Source organism: Perissodus microlepis, chromosome 19, assembly GCF_051167445.1.
Source record: "Perissodus microlepis isolate ML-2025 ecotype Zambia chromosome 19, ASM5116744v1, whole genome shotgun sequence".
Taxonomy (NCBI): domain Eukaryota; kingdom Metazoa; phylum Chordata; class Actinopteri; order Cichliformes; family Cichlidae; genus Perissodus; species Perissodus microlepis.
In genome coordinates, this window is record NC_140479.1 from 27,546,249 (window position 1) to 27,555,734 (window position 9,486).

The window sequence follows — 9,486 nt, forward strand, 5'->3', positions numbered from 1 at the left end:
GTTATATTAATTAGATTTCTGTTCTTTTTGAGTTACCTGGCTGCCGCTCCAGTCCTTCCTGGTTTGGGTGAAAGAGGAGGCTGAGGGTGAAGCTGGTTTAAATGCAGAAGCCAATATCTATTGTGATAATGTCGGGGCGAATGGGGTTCTTCTTGAATGATGGTTATCGGTTATCTCTGTACTTTTCACCTTTGGCGTATATAATGGTTTATTCATTTGCTATATAACTGGAGCTGTTTCTCATTTGGGGAAGTCAGTTTGTTGAGTTATGTTTTGTTAAGTGACTTTTGAGTAGAGTTTTGTTAAGTTAACCTCTTTTATGGGCTCACTTGGTTCTTAAAAAGGTTTGTTTTTGAATTTTTGTAATCATTTTGTGATTTTAGGGGTATAATAAAACCCATTTTTTGAAGATTAAATTTGTGCCTGTGTGTTCCTGGCTGCTTGGTCCATGATAGTGTGTTACAGAGGTGCCACTACAATAGAGACAGGCGCAAATCCCATTTTAGTTACTACAAAAAAATTAAAAATGAGAGCTGAGACGTTCACTTCTAATTTGAATGCTTGTAAGCCTTGAATGTTAAATCTGAACTATTTTGTAGCTGGATACAAACTCTCCTCCATTGTTTATTAACTCCAAGCCGCTCTGGGGTTTTTCCATCCACTGTGTGTTTACAACCGCATTGGCAACAGTGTACTTAACATCTGACAACGGGCAGTTTACGGGACTGATATTAAGCAATGTATGACGTAGCACATCGCTGGTATTGTATTGACAGGTTGAGGCTTTCACTAGAAACTCTGTATGACTAATTCATCGAGTGTCAAATACCAGCTTTAGCCTGGGCATAGTCTGTGTTCCCTGCAGCTATTTTTTTTAAAGACAGAATAAAATCTATTATTTAAATTAGAAAAAAAAGATGCTTATGAAAGACTCTCATTTATTAGCAGGATGGGTGGTGCAAGGTTACGAAAATCGCTCAACACCCCCCGTCCAATCTGGATAAATAAAATAGAAAGTGTTAGTAAGAAGTTAATGTGCCAACTAGTCAGAAAATGTAGTTCGTGATAAAAGGTGTGATTAATCTTCAAAGTACTAACAATCATCCTGAAATCTTGCCTCCTCAGGTGTATATTGAATTTTGCGTGACACATGCTTTAACAAGCAATCTTATCTAACGGCGTGGTTGAAGGCTCTTCCAAGGAAATCTGGGACTCAATAGTATCTTTATGAAAAGGACAGAATGCATGTTGCCAAACTAAACTATTTGTTTTAATTCTTTCAGCTGTTTTGTCTTTGGAACAAGACAGGAGACGAAAATGACTTGGACGCACTGGCCGTTGTAAATCATTGATCATAATCCATGCATGGCCTTGGAGGGATGAAAGAAGGAAATATGGATATTACCGGTGGCTTTCGAGCTTGGCAAAAATGATATTCTGTGAAACAGAATTTTATAAGAACCTGTTCTGTCTGTTGTGTAGAAAATATTACATGTTTAAGCATTTCTGCATCAATTGCAACACACCACTGATCACTAGTTTTGTTAATAAGCTTAACACCAAAACTGCAAAGAACCTTTGGAGGATTTAGATGCCACTTTTTTGTGGCATTGAGCTAGATTGTCCTTGGATGTATGCACGGAAGAAAATAATTAATTGGTTTCAGTGACTCTGCATGATTCCGGCAAGTGATGTCAGAGTCTAATTATGTTGGACAGGCGCTCTGACAACTTCTCCTAATGTTTACAGATGGACATCGAATCAGTCACGCTGCTCATGGCACGCTAGTTGTCCAAGCGGCCCTTTCAGTGAGTGATGATGGTGAATGTTTGCTGCTGTGCCATGACTGTTCTGCTGCGGTGCTGAATGCAAACCTTTGACTGATGAGCTGACAGATCATCAGCCCCTTAGCTGCAAGAACTGTACCCAGGAATGTTAAAGATGTTTTGGAAGAAGAACAAGAGAGTGTTTGGTTTGTGAGAGACCCCGAGGCCCGTCAGCCTGGAGTTCCTGATGGCCACACAAATGGATAATGACTTTTTGGAAAGTGTATCGAAATGGTTTGACCAGAAGTTATACTTCCTAATAACAAGTCCACCTTAAAGCAAAAACAAAGCGAGTGCTCTTTGCATGATTTTATCCAGCTAATTTTAGACCTTTAAGACATTTGTCTGTGTCTATAACAATGGTTGTATATAAGAGTGGAAAAATACAGCAACTGCATTCCCAAATATCATGGGTTACAACACATCCCACAGTGTCATACACACCACTTTGGTCACCATTGCCTCACTCCTTCCTGCTACCTTGCACCCCAGACGGTCCTGTTACACCAGTCAGTTGCAAAGTCTGGAAAAGAGTCAACTCGGAAGACCCAAACAGCAGGTCAGTCCAAATAGGCTTCCAAATTCTCAACTAAACAGCATTAAACTCCAAAATAGAGATTGAATGAATAGCTTCTCATGGCATTAAAAACTGTAGGATGGGTGGTCATTTTATAATATACCCGTGCATGACTGCTTTGACTGACAAGCAAGGCCTCACCTCCACTAATTGGAAACTCTGAACAGACCATCTTTGTATTGTTGGTGCTTTTAGTGGAATTAGAAACAGTTGCAAAAGATATGACTTGCTTTGATGTTCCAAGAAGTTTATGCTTTAATGTCAGTTGACTCGTCAATCACAAAACATAAACCTGTTGCATTTAGTATGACTTAAAACTGCTGATTAAGACTTCCAAAGAAATTGTCTCGTGAGGTCAAGGTCAAGGGTTGTCTTTCCATAGACTTCTTTCTGCAACCACAGAGGTCATGCCCTGCTGGACTTTAGAAATGCTTTGATTTTTTGGGGTCTATTTTCATATTTTGCACAAAGTTTATGGATTGGACACAGCTGGTAATGTATCCCTGTTAAATTACAATACTACAATACAACCTTTCTGTTAAGCTCAGATCCAAAATTCAAAATCTGATAAAAAGGGCCGGAAAGATAATTGAAATTCTCCTTTCGTCTCCCCTCTGGGAGATATTTGAATAATTGGTGACAAAGCAGAGTCTGAAATCACTACGGATAAAAATCACATCCTATATAAAGAGTATGAGTTGATGCACTCAGGGAAAAGGTACCAAACTGTTAAACAAGTAAAGGTTTTCTCTTGTGCCATTATTATTTTTATCTTTGTCATTATTGAATGGTAATAGGTGAAATTGTAAGTTTGTGTTTGGATGTGTATTATCCTATATGATGTTTCCCTCATTTGTCCAAAATAAAGGCTAATTTAACATAATCTAACGACCCTAATAACCAAGAGCTACACCTGTTAGCTGTTGGTTCTACTATGAAATCTATCTGAAAATATGACAAACTTGGAACTTTAAATTAGTTTCCGGTTTATGTGAACATAGTATTATTTTAACACCCCTTGTTTAAATCTGTATGAGAAAAGAACATTTGCAGTCTTCACAAAGAGCACCACTGGAGCCCGTTTCTCCAACTGTCTCTGTGTGCCAAATATTAGGGGGTGTTTTTAAGACAAAATATCCCCCTTGATTGTTTGTTTGCATTGGGTTGTATAGAACAAACTAAGAGTTAACAGTACTGTTTTATCCTCCCACATGCACAAACTTCCAGTTCAGCTTGCTTTTCTTGGCTCGCTCCACAGCTTTTAGGAAGACTGTTTCAGCATGTCGACCCTGAAGGATATTGAACTTTTAATGTAACAACCTTCAGCGGAGGCAGGCAGGTGAGGCAAAAACACCTTCATGCTGACATGTACCTCCTCAGATATTGAACAGCCTTTCACAGCTCAGTGGTCCATAGCCAGTATGTCTTTCTCATGACATCATGGGCCTCTGATAAAGTACAAGGCCTAATCCTGTCAAAATAACATAATGGAGTTGGATGGAAACCCATGGAGAACTGCTAAGGTGTGCACTTCTACTGAGCTCTGAGCTTTCACAATCTGAAGTAATGACCCTTGGCCTAGTTTTTCCTTATATCTGAATAAAGATGTTAGTTAAGTCAATACAATCTTGACAGACTAATTAAGTCATGCTGTACAGATAAAGTAAATTATCACCCGCCATATATTTTCACCAAGTTTAGCCAAAATACTCGCTGGCCTTTACACTGCACTTGCATGTGCAACCTGATTGGCGGTGGTTAGTCTTTTGACTTTGAATGTTTTAAGTCTTAAAAAGGGTGTTTTTAAATGCAGTTCATTCCTTTTAACATTTATATCATGGGATGTTGTGTCTGCTTATATCTGCCTTGTTGTTACTGTCCCAGACTGCGATGACCCTGAAAATTAAAGGAACCATGGGCGGATGGGTTAACTGATAAGCACTCAACTTTGCTTTGACAATGAAGAATTTCCTTTCTGTCCACTTGATAAGCTGTAGCATTATTGACCCACCCAGACTGAAAATACATGCAGTATAATTGCTTGTCTTTTTGTATACTTGCATTGTGTCAGTGCAAGAAAGATTTAGAATTTTGCATTTATAAATTTTTTTCCAATACTTTAATATGACGCCAATAAAGTAAATATGTTTGTAAAAGTAATGCATTATTGGGTAAAAAAGACCAGTTCTCATTTATAAGGGTTAAAATATCACTTCCAAATTCAACATACTAGCAGAAAGTTCAAGAAAACAAAGTTACACATGCATGCATCCCTGGATCACGTGTCTGTTTGTGGAATTGCTTTACACAGACCTGTTGCAGACCCATGTGGAGACTTAATCACGTGTGTGCTTTGAGATAAGAGGGTGTGGAAACCAAGTTGTATGACACTTGGAAAGCATAGGTCATGTGTGGGATAAACATTCTTTATTATGTAGGTGAGAAGATCAGAGAGGATTGAGCCAAGAGGGAGAAGCTAGGCATCAATCTCCATCCCTTTACCCACCAGTGCACAGGGACATTCATGTTCCTTTAGCAAGTCATGGCACCTGGCTGACCTACTTCGAAGACAACAACAAATCCTGCTGTAACCTTCTTGATACTGATCAAAATAAGTAAACTGAAAGTGTAATGCTGCTCCTCCCAAATTTCCAGGGTGCATTGTCCATGTATGTTAGCATGTTGCTAGCATGCTATGCTAGCAAGTACGCTGATTTAAATTACATTTTTTGTTGCTGATTTTTAATGATGTAAAAGCCTGGGGTGTCGGGCAAAAGTCATCCTATTCCTTACATTCTTACACATGCTTTTGCTGAGAAGAACCAGGTGCAGTTTTCATATTTTCAAAACGCTTCATTGCACAGATTCGCCTTAAGCTATAGATCATCAGTTCGTGCTCCATTTGTTCAGGAATCTCTGGCTCAGACTCCACGTGATAAGTTTATCTCTCACGTGACTTAACATCTATATGCAAATCTTTGACACCTCATGTATGTTTGGGGGTTTTGGGGGATGCGTTGGAAAAATCTTACCCTTCCATATTTGCATGCTGTCCTTATGCAGAGATTTGCATGTGAAGACTGATGGCACGCACTCTTACAATTCTGCCCAGTTTACTTTGAGAGTTTTCTTTTTCTCCATTTGACGCCACTTTTAGGGTCTGTAAATGTACCATGGAGTATTTACTGCCGATTCAAAACGGTTGGCTAAGTAAGGTAAGTGTCCACTGTGTTCTGGGGCGTATGCCATCTGAAGCCATTCCACCGCTCTTCTCCTGGAAACGGATGAACGGTTTCTGTCAGGTCCACAGTGAAGAAACTAATTAATAACAGCAGCTTCTGTTTATTATGTTCTTTGTGCTTGATAGAGACAAGGGCCCTTTTAAATTTATGACTGCTTGTGATGATTCTTCCAGTCAGCAGAAACTGTGTCTGCCAAACAGGCAAAGTACCACTGAGACACCTTTACACCCAAAAAAAAACATTTGCAAAAGTATCTGTATTCAATATACTGTATACAGATCCGTGCTATCTTTTTTTCCCTTGATTCGGTTACCGTGCTTACCATCTCATTCCATTTACTTTCCAATCTTTCCATCATTCACCAACGTGGACAATCTGTCAGTTGTTCCTGTATTTTAGCTAAACTTGGCAAACTCACCAGTGTCTCTGACTTCACTGAAGCCACTGTCGGTGTCTGGGAATGCTGCCAAAGAATGTACCCAAATACAGCTATCGTCTTGGATTTTTTTATTTTTTTGTTTTCAACACTAACTGAATCTGTTACCATGAGGCCTGCAAGCGCCTCTTTACAGCTTGGAGAGCACTTAAAGGAAGAATAGCAGACTACTGTTTGGAGTCCCTGCATCTTGAAAAGCCATCAATGCAATTCCTCACTGGTGTTATTCCTTCAGCCACTTTTGCAAAGGGTCTCTGAGAACTGGAAGTTCCCACCAGTAGGCATCAAGTATGTGCAACAGTGACTTACAACAAGGGGTTCTGGTATTGTAAGCCCAATGTGATTTAACTTGTTTTACTGAACAACAGTGATGAAAAAGGAATCCTTTGCAAGCAAATGATTAAATATATGATTCAAACGGAGGCCCTCATACACCTCCATTACAATGAAACATATACCATTATTATGAAGTCAATAACAGGTGATTTATTGTAATGCCAGGTTTAAGAGGTCACATACAATAACTTGTCTAAACTTGAGCTGTATTCAGCAGCAGCAGCCTGGGGTCTGAGCTTACCTTTGTGTTGCCCTGGTTGCTCTGGAGGGCGTTAAAACAAACCGTGACTGATTGTTTTCCCCACGGTTCAACATCAGTGAACCGCCACAACAGCATCTGAAATACGGCCGTGCGATAAATACAGAGCTGAACATGACTGCTGGGTAATCAGTCCTGTTAAGATGAAAATAACACATAGAATGATGAGCCTCTTCATGTTTTCTGCCCTGGCTTCACTTTCAGACACGTGGAGAATATAATACATGTATTTTCCTTCTTTGAAGTCATTTCTATCACCAGCTCGCACTATTTGTTATTTTCCATTTTTTGGGATAAATGGAAGTTAGTGGGGATTTCACACCACTAACAGGAATAGCAGGTGCTACCTTTGACCAGGACTTTGTGTTACATATCCCAATTAAACTTCATGGTACATTGCTATTGTCTGACTAGCACTGAGCCAATGTCCTTAAAAGCGCATTACTACTATGTTATTGTGCTTTATCGAGCCAAACCGATGACTTGTGTACTGGCTACATTCTGGGTAACACGCATGTTGTGAAAAAAGATTAATTCCAAAAAGTTTTAGCAGGTCTCAAAGGGAGCGTGCATCACTTCCAGTCACTCGTAATGTGGGACACGCCAGAACACGCAGATGTTCACTCGAAGACCCGGGGCTTAAATTTATGTGTCTCATGTACATCACATCAGGCCGACTGGAACGCTGTCAGCACAGATTTATTGTTGCCAAAACGTTCTCCCATAATCACAACTACATTTATTTATTAAGAGTATTGGCTGATTAAAAAAACACAACAACAACAACAAGAGTAATTTTATGTGTGTACAGGTTTAAAGGTGAGCAATTCTTGCTCAATGTGTGTGCCACATGTGAGGTTTGTTTCACAAAATATTGGTCAATAAATATTTGTTTTTTAGATTCGATTTTATGTGCGTGGTGAGGGTTTTTATTTAATTTTTTTCAAACATCTATAAAAGAGAAGAAATTATTAGAACATGCTGATCACCAAACAAAGATTCCAACATTTTCCACATGTTTTTAGGACTTCCCCACCTCTCCAACTCACAAAAAGAGGTGATTTCTCTGAAAAGGGCATAAAATATCAGGACGTCACCCTTTGAGAGTAACGGGAACCCCATCCCGCCCCCTTCCTTTTGCACATTTTCTTTCCATGCCCCACATCGGTGGTTCCCTCCACTGGTGGAGTTGTAACTCTTGCTGTCATGTCTGAGCATTTACGGTAAAAGCTGAACTATGCTCAAGTTATGTCTCAGGGGACCAAATGGAGAGGCTGCATTTTTTGGCCGCCACTTCTGAAGAGAGGTGAGGGTGGATGTCAGGTTGGACAAAACGGTTTCCCCCACTGAAAAAAAAGGAGGTTTATTCACCGAGTTAGGAGGAATGTAGCGTTGTTTCAGCTGCAAATAATTACTTTGCATACCACACCACGAGTAAAATACAGATCATTGAATGTTAGAGCTTCTTTACGGTGTGCAACCAACTATTTCAAGCGTGAAATGGAAATACGCACATGTTCCTTATGACACTATCAGCAACAATCTCATGTTGCACTTCTGCAGTTCATATAGGCAATCAGATAATGTCTGATCAGCTACCAGAAACAAATGTCAGGGACTTTATTTCGCCTTGTGATTTGTTCTGCACACGAGGAACACTTGCAACCATGTCGCCACACAGCTGCAGGCAACATTTTCCACTTTGGGAGCGTTGGCAAGTTGGACAGTATAAACGGGAATCTGCTTGAAAGTTGGTGAACAGATCTAAAGAGTTGCGTTTACGCTATTAGATCTTGAAGCAAGATGACAGTGGACATAGATGTGTAACACATTAGGAATCGGTGTGATCCTCTCTGGGGAGAGGTAACAGATAAAGCTACTAAACAAAAACACATGTTCAGATGCATTCCTGCATCTGCTCCATTGCTTCCAGCTGGTTCTAAAAAGAGGTTTCTTTCATTTATTTGGGTTTCTTAAGCTGCAGTATACACCAGCTTACATAAGGTATAAGGTTTTAATTTACTAGATAAAAAAAATCATGAATAATGTGTTTTATGTGTCAGCAAGTTTTACTCTGTTGCACAGGTTATTAGTGCAGCTTCACTGACCAAATCCAATTCTGAAAGCTAACTCGGGATTTCTTTCACAAACAATTCCAGACATATGAGAGGAAGAAGAACTTCCATCTAGAGCTTTAAGACATACCGAGAGATGAGTAATGTTCCAAAGCAACAGAAAGGTCAAAATCTCTTTCATCAAACTTGAAATGCTCATGAAGACGAGCTGGCAGTTCAATTAGAGAGAGTGCACCAAGAAGCACCCCTGCACTGAAGTCCTTTTGTTTTCCCTGACAACTTTCCTCAGACACCGCTGATTGGATGACAAGTGCGCCAGGAAATATCTAACCCCCTCCATTCCACCTCCTGTCATTTATTGGGGATGTTTCCTCTAACATTTTGGTTTCATTTTGATATTTACATTAAGATCTTTCCAATGTGCACACCAGCATCAAAATTGCGACTCCAGGATAAGAGATATGCAGTACCAAGCTGTCACAACAAGTCGATTAAACTGACAATCCAATCGTGCAATGTGTGTTTGGAGATGGTGGGGCCTATGAGCGTTGGCCCTTTCAGGATATTTTGTCATCTGCTGAAAAGAGATTCAGCACAAGCCAACCGAGGCCGCTGATGGATGAGACTTTAAATATGAAACGACGTACAGCAGAGCAGTTTCTCCAAAGGAGCCAGACGCAAGCTTGCCGGTATTCATGTCTAGCCCCCCCATCTCTTCCCTACAGCATTTTGTGT